This window comes from Apis laboriosa, unplaced genomic scaffold (assembly GCF_014066325.1).
Source record: "Apis laboriosa isolate Shangri-la unplaced genomic scaffold, ASM1406632v1 scaffold47_cov149, whole genome shotgun sequence".
In the NCBI taxonomy this organism is placed as follows: domain Eukaryota; kingdom Metazoa; phylum Arthropoda; class Insecta; order Hymenoptera; family Apidae; genus Apis; species Apis laboriosa.
The window spans coordinates 3,631,658-3,644,262 of NW_025223437.1; the positions used below are offsets into that span (position 1 = coordinate 3,631,658).

General features: G+C 39.9%; 1 protein-coding gene across 1 annotated transcript in view; it reads right to left on the minus strand.

The window, feature by feature from the left end:
- Positions 1 to 12,605, minus strand: part of LOC122716671 (UPF0489 protein C5orf22 homolog) — an 813,536-nt gene that overhangs the window by 760,121 nt on the left and 40,810 nt on the right. The window lies entirely within an intron of this gene.

Consider the following 12,605-nt stretch of genomic DNA (forward strand, 5'->3'; position numbering starts at 1 on the left):
CCGATGTTCCGAGAAAGACAGGAAACCCGTAAAACATACCGTTCTCGGTATCCAGTAAGCGTAATTAAAAAAGTAACTCATTAACATGCAAATGACACCTCATGCATATTCAGGCCCTCCATGCAAAAAGCTTCCATTTCACAATTGCTCATTTCTAACTCGTAACTCGTGTGCGTCGCGCGTTACATATTATTTATGCCGCGATAAAAAATATAAGGCGGCCGTTTCGCGAAAGGAAATTGCGACGACGGGAGGACGAAAGAGAGGGAGGGAAGAGGGGTGAGACCGGTGGCGGATCGAATTGGGCCTGGTGGATGCACGATCTGGTGGATGGCCGACTAATTGCACGTCCGACTAATTAAGTCGTCCGGAATGCGTAATCGGCGTGGCATCGGCCTAAGCAGCCGACGACGACACGTGAGTGAGAGCAAGGACGAGGGTGAGTGGGCGTGTCATTAGCGGGTAGACAACGCTCGAAAGTTAATTGACAATTAAGATAAGTGGGGAGACACGGTCAGATACCCCACACCTGTACTTCATTTCTCTCCGATATGAATATTGCTGTTTTATTCATGAGCCAGATAGATAAACCAGAGTGTCAATTGGTCCCTTGTCGGAATCGAAAATCTTCGTGTATTTATAGATAGGAGATCGACAATTAGTGGTGCGTATATATAAGAGGACGAAGAGGAGGCGGATTTGATTTTAATTAATGAGCCAACGGAATGGATGTTACGCAAACCCTTGACCCCTTCGTTAAGTTGAGTGGTTTTATTGCAACGTGACATTCGATTATTGGATGAAGTTTCGAAAAAAAAATTTTTATCTCAAACCTTTACGCGCTAATCCTCTCGATTCTTGGAATGTAATCTTTCCTACTTCGATTATTCCTCGAGAAGGGAATGATTACTTGAACGAAGAGAAAGAAATTAAAATTTCTAGTACAGAAATTTCTATACAAATTTCTGCACTTAGATACATATAATCGAAGGTTAATTTTATAAAAAGAAATTCTTCGTCAATAATGTGCAATGTTTGTTTCAAATTTTATCGGATATCGAATCGTCGATTGACCAATAGAATTCTAATTCTTTAATTCTTTGATCCCGTGCTCTTTATGACAATCTATGTGGGGAGGAAATATGCGAGAGCAAGTAGAAATATTGTTATACCACGGTGAAGTTATTTGTACCTGTCGCTGCTTTGATACTTTTTCTTTGATCTGAGAAACTCGGTATTTATGCTCACGCGACTTCTGTCGGGACACAAAAAAAGACACGAGTAAGACGGCGGTTAATTAGCGTATCGGTAGGCCTCGAGTAGGACATAAATCATGAAAAAAGGGGGAGGGGGGTTGAACCAGTGTAGTATGAAGTGGGAAAAATATATGACCCACTTTGTGGCACGCGTGTGCGGGAAAACGATAAATCCACGCACGTTGTAGTTACCTTTTGACACGCGAGAATTCTCTTTTCGTTTGAAAAGGAAATCGATTGAACGTAGTTGATTTCTTCGATTGCGTTAATTTTATGTATCTCCGTGTGAAACTTTCTTATGATATTTGTTAAATATTAATTTCGAATCTCTTCGAAAACGAGATTACAATTTTCTCATTGATTAAATGTGGAAATTTACCTCAAAAATGATGAGATCGCGAAATTTGCTTTACTTGAAAACTCGAAGAATTGTTCCTTTCATTGAGATTTTAAAATTGAAAGAATTAAAATTGAACAATTATGGAAAATCTACGTCGAATTTTCTTAAGTTTTCCTTCGCTCAAATACATAAAATATGATCCAAATAACAAGGCACTTAGATACATATAATCGAAGGTTAATTTTATAAAAAGAAATTCTTCGTCAATAATGTACAATGTTTGTTTCAAATTTATCGGATATCGAATCGTCGATTGACCAATAGAATTCTAATTCTTTGATCCCGTGTATAATCATAATAAAAGTAAGCAGCTTGATTTAATATCGAAAAATCTATGGAATAGTAGGTACCAATTGAACGAACGTGCTTTAATTAAATATATCTACTCGAAAGAAAAATTGGAATTAATGGTTTCGAATGGTGGAACGAAGGAGAGGAGGAGGAAAAAAAAAAAAAAAATCTTCACACCTGACTTGGTACGTGAAAGCAGTCAGCTTTTAAGATAATTAGATGTTCCGTTCTTCATTTATCAACCGGTGCACAGAATCTGTACCGTTAACTGGTCTCTATATAAGTTCACCCGGTTGTGATATATTGAACGTAATTCCGTGAAATAACGCAGTAACGCGTGGCGAGGCTTATGCCACAATTACGCTCATAATAGCGCCTTGTAACCATTATCTCATGAACATTAAACAATCTTATTAAAAGTAATGACGTTGTATCGCCGATTTAAATCACATGTAAGAACGGTAATAAGGGGTACAGATTTTAAATGTAAATTCCTGAATGCGAAACACGACGCCTTCGATTTTTTTTATCAATTTTTAACCCAAAAATGCTTCGATAAATATCAGGAATGAAATTTACTACTAAATTAAAGAGTACTTTTATAATAAAATTCTATCAAGGTGAAAGGGTGCATCGATATATTTACATCTAAATAAAATTATTTAAATATAAAATTGAATAAATCTTTAACAATTATTTGATGATACAAAATTAATCTGTATGAGCTTATACGACTCAATCCCTTTGACAAATTAAAGAACAAGTTAAATTTATATTCCCTGAGTTAAATTATTCCAAAAGTATAGATAATAATCAATTTTGGAACGAATGTTTCTGATACTTCGATTCAACATTAATAAAATGCCAAACACGCGAAAATGAGAGAGAGAATCAACGAGGAAACAAAATTAAAATTTACAGATGCAAAAGTGTTCGAGTGTGACGTCTTTACTTGAACCAATCTCTCCTCTTTCAAAGTCTTTATAAGTCTTTAATATCCCAACAGCGATAAGCACTGATATTTTCGATCGCGAATAACATCTGGCCTGCTGCGAGTAGCTAAACTTTTATGAATATTTGCATACGCGATCGAATCGATTCGTCGCCGATGATAATAAATACAGTGTATACAATGTATATGTATATGTGTGTACACTCAAAACCAAAACCTGCATGCATTCATACACAACATTCATCCAACCAATGAAAAATTAAACGAATTATCGTTAAATTATAAAATAACATACATCGACGGATTCATATAATACATATAAACGATTCGTTTCCCAGAGACGAATTTAAATATCGTTTTTTTAATAATAATACTTTTCATCAGAATAATATTAAAAAAAACGAAATTATCGATATCCATTAAAAGAAAGACTTCGATGAGGGACGAATGAGTTAAAAATCGGTTCCAAATTTCTCAATATAATCCGATAATCCAACTCTTCCTCTTTGATCTTCGATACATTCTCACTTTTGACTGGAACGGTACACGCCAGGCCACGTGTACTCCGGACTGGTTTTAACGACGAGGCGTACACAACAATTTTGTCGCCGCGATCGAAAAGGCGAAGCGACCACGACCAACCCCCCCTCCCTCCCTCAAGAATCTTTCCATGAAATAACATCGTCCCGTAACCGAGGATAATAAACGCCACTCCCAAACGATTACGTAACTGGTCCATGCATCATATATGTAGCCGGCTGTGCACGGCGGGGTGGAGGCCCAACACGTGGAGAGGGGGGAGAGGACCAGTCAAGCCGGTGCCACGAGTTGCTGGTTCCTGGTTCCTGGTTACCCCCTCGCGCAAAACTCTCAAGGCGAGCTCCTCTTCTTCCGAACTCGAGCCTCCTCCTCCTCGAGCGAGGATTTCGCGCGACAACAACTAACTCCATCTATCGAAGCGTGTGCGCCCGCACTGAAATTTGCTTGCCACTTTATGGCGCGATCTCTCAGCCTTTGGCAACCAAAATTATCGAATTATCCAAGTGGAATGGAGAGGAGTGGACGGGAGGGAAAAGTGAGTAATCGAAGAAGTTAACAATCGGAGTTATTTAAATTCAAATCGGTTCGAGTTCGTTTATTGTAATTCTCGAATCTTGTTACGAGATAATCCCCTGTTCTGTGAATCGCAAAGAGTTATTTATTCCAAGTGTTCGAAAAAAGAAAATCGAAGATTAGAATAACCATTATCCTTAAGAAATATAATTACAAAGGATGAAACGAAAGAAGACACGAATATTACTTTTCATACGTGTACAATATACGAATAATCTTAGCCAATACAGGTCCGTGCAACTCGAAATTATACAGGACAGAGCGAAGGTCGTAAAAAATGCACGAGTTGCCGATAATTCTACGATCGAATCGCGTGTTCCGTTTCGTAATCTTCCGGGTGTAACAGGCAGCGGAGAGAGAGAGAGATATATATATATAAAGAGAGAGAGAAGAACCTGCCGCTATCCTTACGAGCAGAGATACGACGAGGTCGATGTCGTTATGTCGGGATGAGAAAATGAGACGACTCGAGAATGCATCGAAGAGAGAGAGGGACCTGACGATTGCGCGATGGATCTACGGCGAAATGATGGATTGCGCGAGAAGAGTTGGAGGAGGATCGGAAAGAGGCGGGGGGGGGCGAGGAGCTTGTGTCGTTTCGATTCCTAGATCCGGGCCTACGTCGATCGACCACCCACGGCTCTCGTAATGATACCGATAACGACACGCGTATTCGCCTAAGAAGGAAGAAAGAAAAAAAATATCGGCGTATCGGCGATAATGGTGCTCCATCAGAGATTGGAACAGCCGGTGATTGCATTCATCGTGATGGATTGGCCTCTCTCTGGCCGGCAAATGGAAGCAGCCGTCGCTTTCGGCCTCTCGTGCTTTCCACGTGGCCCACCTACCGTCGCGAGTAATGATTACTACGATGCAGAGGATCACAAACGAGAGAGTACAAACGTGAGGCCGTCCTCGCCCGTTTTCAATGGAGTCGCGCGAACACGAAGTCCAGCGCATTTCTGAATTCGTGAACGAATAAACAGGAATAGCGTCTTCGAACTCTGATCTGGTTGATTCGTTAGACTGATTCGTTCGAGCAACGTGAACAATTGGATCCGGTGTTGTGAATTATGGATTGGAAAATTTTCAATATTTTATAGATTTTAGAAAAGTTGTGCATTAATTAATTATTAAGACGCGAGACGAATGTCGCTTTCAATCTTGAAAAGAAGCGAAAGTTTAAGTAAGAAGATCGTTTGTTCGAGGCAGCAGAGTCTTTCCTTTCCCGTAATATTTGTTTAACAATTTCGCGTAACGAGTTCATTGTTTTTCATTTCGAAAACCGTTCATCGTAAAGCTTTATTTAAATCATTTTCATTTGCAATAAAACGAAGATAAATCAGAGTTGCGACAAAGACTACTAGTCGAAAACTTAAGAAGGAACCGTGAGAAATGATTCATTATTTAATACCAACGTTAAATAGAGGTAAAGGAACAGCGAGAGAGAAAGAGACTTCGCTTTTTTCCCATAAATCCGTCAAATCCACCAATTTTCGCGAGAATGTGTGCGAGCAATTATAATATCCCTGCTGATTTTACAATCGTATTCCTCCAACGAGATGTACAATTGAAACAACACGCGACAACTCTTTACGAAGAAAATATTTTATTCGTTTCGAATTTCTCTGAAGAATCCAAGAGAAACCAACAATATCGCAATACGAGATAGAGACGTGAAAACGTGTTTTTTTTTTTTAACACGTTAATTAACGAGCAGAGTGCAATTATCGTTATTTGAATGATAATCGCCGGAGGTCGATTTTATTAGATATTCGTGGAGATGGGAAAGAGAAGAGAGGCAATTATTATTGTTACAACAAGGGGGATAATATCCCCCATGATTTATTCGCGTTTGATTTATCCCATCGATAAATAAATAAATTTTATCCGCCCGTTTATTTTCGTATTCAATAACACGTTCGTGCGCTGAACTACGCGCGAGAAGAATCTCGTCGAGGGTCTACGCTCGTAAATGACACATAGATACGTTTATTTATCGTTCGCCACGTTGCATAAAACACGGCATATTACCGAATAATTCCTCGCCGCTTGGGAGGAACGATGGCATAAATTCGCTTTATCGCCCGCTTTCGATTGACCGATCTACCGTCTCTAGGCGAGAAATTGTTTTTTCACGTTTTTCCTCTTTTCTTCTTTTCGCGAAACATTGTGAAAATTCAGATCACTTTACGCGTTATAAGAAGCTAGAAAGAATATAAAAGAATATACGTAATAAAATTATTAAAAATTGTAACAAATCTTCGTCTCGAATTTTTGTTTGTTTGAATTAATATGAATTTACATAGATAGATTTTTCGAGGAGAGAGAGAATTTTTCAAGATAGAATTTAATTAATTTTTTAAATTCTTGGATTCTATGAAAACAGTCAGCGATTTTTGACGAATGATTCTGATCTTCCTATGGTTAGCCGACGGCCGATTAATTTAGAAAGACTAATCATGGAACGAATATAATCTAAAATTAACCTACAATTTTTCAATAAAATATCATCAGCTATTATCAACTAATTATTAACAAAATATATTAAAATTTATCAACGTGATAAAATATTTGAAATTTCCAAACATTGTGTTGAATTTCATATCGATCCAGTAATAGTTATTTTACAAATATAATTAATCGTATTGTTTCGTTTCCTTTGTATTTCTCACCGTGCCGGTATTTAAAGGCCGTTTATATTTTAATTCTTTGGTATTTCCATCGCCACGTACACGCGACGAACATTACGTTTCATTGTAAGCACTCGGAGTCGAGGCTCAAATGGAATTTCGATGTTCGACTTCTCGTGTTTATACTCGTAAACAGTCATCTGTAAGCGTTCTGTTGCGATAGACGTTGCGCTCGTCAGGAATCGATGATCGAGCGGGACATACACAGTGGCTCGAAAAACAGCGTTGTTCGAACAGTAAAGGAAAATTCTGATGAAACTTCTTAGAACGTAATTATAACAAGATTACGTATGGAGTAATATTTCTTCTATTACCGTAATACGTTTAGAAACAAAAGTCAAAGTATCGAGCTATCGAAATATTTATAAAATATTTATAAAATATCTGATTTGATTCAATGATTTTCACCTTAAAAAATACATAAAACGATTCGAAATTTCTACACCAGATACGTGAATAATAATCTCGATGCAGATCCTATTCAGAGGAGAAGAAGAAAAAAAGAAAAGGCTTAAGTTTGCAAGGCAGACAAGATCTTTTTCCCATAGCGCGCAGCAGCCACGTTTCTGAAACGATACCAGTCGAAGAGATTTCTTCTCCCTTCTTCTTTTCCCCCCCCCCCTTTCCTTATCTCTTTCTCTCTCACGGTTTGCCAAGATAAACGAGACGATAGCATAATAAACGGTACGCTGCTCCAACAGGGCTAAATTATTGCGGCCTGTCCCCGCGTTATCATTTAGTATCGCTTTATCTATTGCGCTATTGTGGCGGCTGTATTATTGCTGCTAGGATGGCAGGTCCTTTCGCTAAATCGCTATAACGCTATTATCCAATATATACGTGGAATTATCATCGGCTGGAGAAACGACCGGCCGAATGTAGGAAGTCTTTGAAAACGCTTGGAAACCATGGAAACGATAACGATTTACCCGTTTTCGCGACGAAAGCGGACGCGTGCCCCCGACAGCAGGGATTTGCTTTTAGCGAGTTCGAGTACGGCGAATAATGGTCGCTTGTCCCGTTAAATGGCGGCGGATAGAGACAGTTGGGAGAAAATTATCCGGAAGAAAATCTTTGCGCGCTCTTTCGAGATAAGAAGAAATAATTTCAGAAATCCAAGTGTTTCTTCTCTTATCCTTGTACAAATTCGCGGGAATGAGGGAAATGTGAAGACGTTTCAAACTGGAGAGAGAGAGAGAAAAAAAATCCTTTCCTGTTAAACATCCTCCGAATGAATTCTAGAATTATAAATGTCGATTAGGAGAATAAAAGTCTCGACTTTGTTCTTGATCTTGATAAATTAATTGTAAAAATATTCTAATCTTCTCAAACATTGAATCAAAATTCGAACAGATTCTTTCAACTATTCTCGGAAAGTTCGAGAATAAGACAAATTTAGATACATAAAATACTATCGTTGACAAATTCGTTGAATCATTTTGGATTTTCCAAATTTTTTTCGCCATTCCAAACAGTCTGAAGAGAAGTTTCGCGCTCGAGAGGGAAGAATAGAAATCAATCGAGAATGAATCTATCCTTAGTTTCGAACGCTGTGTTGGCAGCAAATCAATCGTGCGGGCAAAATCCGATTAATTAGAATCGAATGCGTATCGTGAAATTACACGTTGGCTCGTGGCCTGTCCGCAAAAATATCTCGAAAATGGGCCGATAGGCGGTCTCGAAAGGAACGGTAACCACGACACCTACCTATCTCTAAAGCAGCGCCCTCTCATTACAAGGTAGCCCCACTTATCTCGATGACGCGGCCCTCTTTTTTCAATCGATCCACTAACCGATCGATCGGCAAATCATACACCTCGCGATACACCTTGCGCTCAGTCATCGGGCTTAGGCATCGCCCTAGATCAATGACTTTCGATCCCTTTTCCCCTCCAAATTATTCACGATTACGTTTATCGTGCCGATTTTTTACGCGCAATGATTCAATACCCGCAAAGTTCTCGAGGAAAATGGATATAACGAGACATATAGATACGTAGGGGAAAAATTAAGAAATAAGCTACTCGTTTGTGGATTTCTTTTTTCTTGAAACGAAATTCTTAGAATCAACGAGAATAAGAATAATTCTTACTTGCTGTTGGGAAAAATCCATGTCATCCAGATTTTAACCAGGTTAAAATTAACGAAAATTAGAAGTCGCGAATAGCAGAAAGGGGGGGAATGTCGACTCTGGCCATAAATTGTATGCACACGTATATGTACATATATCAACCGGTATCGGAGTCGCATTTGTCTAACCAACATTATTAATTCAACACAGTAATTAGAATCCGGTTTCGAAAGCGGAATTTCCCCGCTGTCGATCTTGCCAACAACCCAATAAAAATTCAATTAGCTCCTATTCGTAAAAATAGTTTTCAATTGCTATCCGGTGAAATATCGCCAATGGTAATCTCAGGATTTCCTTCGTCCGATATCTATCACCGTCCGCCGTTAATAAAGCAAACTGTTAATTTCAGATCGGAAAATTAAATCGGGCGAGAAAGACATTATTAAAAAAAAAAAAAATAGAGAGAGAGAGAGAGAGAGAGAGAACTAATTCCTCGAATAGCAGATTTATTTTTCAATTTGCGAAAGAGATAAGAATGCTAACGAAACAATAAAATTTTAAATACATATACCTGTCCAAACGTGTCCAAACAAGTATACACACGATAATAATGATTAATTCGACGGGTATAGTTTGATAGACGTAAAAAATCTTTTCAGAATTTTCTTTTGATTTCGAATCTTAATTCAAGAAAGGATTCAAAGCTCTCGAGAAGTTACGAAGATTCGAATCTTGAGACGAAATTGTAAAAAATCTCTTTGAGATTTTCGAAAGTTTCCATGACGAATCGTTCTTTACGAACGAGTCTGAAGAGGGAAGAATATCGAGCAAAAGGGATTCGATGATACATCCTCTCGTTATTCGTCTCCATATTCACGAAACTCGTCGAAAGAGAACAGGAGAACCCTCTCTTTTTAGAACCCTCAAAGCTATCCAGACTTCCTTCTTTCAAACGACTTTCAAGAGCAGACATGCTGCCATCGATAATCCCTCGGAAAAAAAGACAACGATCCAATCGAAATTTTCGAAACTTTTTTGAATCCACGAACGATTATATTATATATCCAAAGATCCTCTTAAAACTGTATCATAGATAGTATAACGCGACAATACGTATAAATCTCCCGCAAGACTTCGAGACTTTTTGAATTTTTCCCCCTCTCGTACGGATGAATTCCACGATGGAGGAAACGGGATCAGGATCTAACCTCATCTAACCGCCCCATCTTCTGCCCCACCCCCTTGCGACGAGAATTCTCGTTCGAGACGCCGAACCACTCTTTTTTCCCGCGCTAGGCTCCGATAAAATCGCGGACACGTACCGATTTCTCTCCGCCCGGGGAATATTCTTCGACGAGGAGAGTTCGAGGAGGCGCGGATTCGGCGAAAGACACCGGCGAAAGAATGCAACGAGAATGCAACAATGTTGGCCGGATGGTTTGCACGTGACAGGAGGCCGGCAATCCGGGAAAGGAAGTTTCTTAACGGCACGTACGTTCACAACATACGCTCACGTACGTGCCGATGAGTACCCCGGCTACTTACGTGCCCCGGTATCCGTATGCACTCCGCCTTCCTTATCGACGCGGTAAGAAAGAAAGTTTCGAGCTTAATGGAACGTGTCGTGGATAAAAAAAAAAGGGAAATAATACCTTTATCGGGTGGGGGCGAACTGTTAGAAGTACGCGGGGTACGAGAGTTGTCTCCTAAGACTCGTTTCTTTTGTCCTTACGGATGTCCTCCATCTATCTCCCCTCCTTGCGGTTGCAGGGATTCTCCTGTTCCCGTTTCGTTCTTTCTTTTTTTCCCACTTTCCGTCCTTCTGCGTCAACGAACTGTGGGCGACACGGTCACGATCTATGCGAAGCGAGGGAAGAAGTCGATCGATGGAAAGGATGTCGAGGGATCGATCGTGGTCACGCCACGATGGATACACTTTTGCCTCTGAATTTTTTTTCAACCGCTGTTATTACACGTTTTTAATTAATTATGGATGAGCGGAGACGGTTGAATCGTTTTCAAAAAGAAGAAAATCACTTTTTTTGTTTAAGAAAGTGAGATAAAAGATTGTGTACAAATGTGTACAATTCAATTTTACTACAATTGTTAATATACAACTGCGAATAAATATACACAACTCGGATAGAAGAAAATTTATTTAATTTTCACGCGTGCGCGTTAACGCGGATTGAGAAGATCGGTTGGATAAATAATAATGTACGGTGGATAAACACAAGCGCGAGCTTAACGTAGCCGCCGCGCGAAAAACGGTACGCCTCGAACGGAAAGGAAAAGGAAAAAAGAAATTCTTGTTAACGCACGGTGGTAACAAGCGATGGCGGCGGCGGCCGGCCGCCCGTTGGAGGAGGAGGAGGTTGGCTCGAGAAAATTAAGGACCCATTTACAATTACGATGAGAAGTTGTGATGGAGTAACAGTGAGCCGAAGCTCATTAAGGTGGATACGGGAACTGTGCGCGGCGTGATTATGAACGTTGATTGCGTATGTGTGTAACCCAGTCGCCGACAGACCGACCTTAAGAAGTACGGTTAATTGTAAATGAAGCACGCTGTAATTTACCACGTTTAATTGAAACCACGCGCAACAAGCGCGGGTTGATTGGTTTCTTTCTGGAGGGACAAGAATGATTAATGTGTCTATTCCGATCAATACTTGCAACGAGGCAAGAAACAAGCGCAAGGAAAAATCGGCGCCTGGAAATATCTTTGCGGTTCATCAAAATGCCAAAGTGGGAATTGCGGTGCACAACGCGGTATATGTGCGTGAATAAACGTATTAAAGTTCTTTTTTTTTTTTTTTCTTTTTTTTTCACGATCGAATATAACAAAGGGGCTAATTGGTAATCGAGGAACCAGGAATTGGTGGCATTTTGTTTAGATTCTTTAATAATTCACGGATTCGGATAAATGATACGTAATAATTGTGGAACTTTAAATTCATTGAAATTCAGATTAAATGCTCGCGACTCCTCTCTCTTCGATTATTTTATACCCAGTTTTCATCCAGTGGAAAATAATCATCGATACTCAAAGATACTGAGAAGTGTTTCGTGTAATATAAAATTGCGTAAGCTTCTTATATCCAACCTACTTTGCAAAATACAATTTTAAATATTCTCGACAAGATAATTCTTTTTTCTTACACATTTTCGTCGCGCAAAACTAAATCTCTCTCTTACGTTAACAAACGTAATCCGTAATTCCGTTTAACTCGATCGAGGAACAGATCGAATCATCCGTCTCCATCGGCCATAAAGTCAACCATAAATTCTTCTCCCGATGGGGAAACCAATTCACCACGGAACAGTACGAAACAGTAAGATCTCGCATTTTTTCCCCCTTTTTTTCCTTTCTCTTTCACTCGGACGAGAAGAGATCGAATCGATTCGTTCCACCACTCGACTTCCACCACCGGTATCGGATGGAAAAAAAAACGAAGGAGAAATCGAACGGAACGGTTCGTAAAAGTAAATCGCAATCCTCGTTCGGCTTCCTGAGGTTCCATCTGGAGGATGGCCTTTTGACGGGTCAATAATCGGGGGAGGGAGGGCGTCGTCTTCCAGGGCTGGAAGAAAATATCCCTGGAAGAAACTGGTTTCATCGGGGCGGGGCCCTTGATTTGATCTGGGAATCGACGGTCACCGGCCGTTTTCTCGCGTTTCTTCCGACGCGAGAGGAGCGAACTCCGGGTAAACCGGCAGGTATGCGCGTGTAGACACGCGACACGACGCGTCTCCAATGTCTATGTCTAAACGTTCGAAGCATAGAGGCATGGAGATTCCTCGAACCGAGGTTCTTTCGTATCTTCCA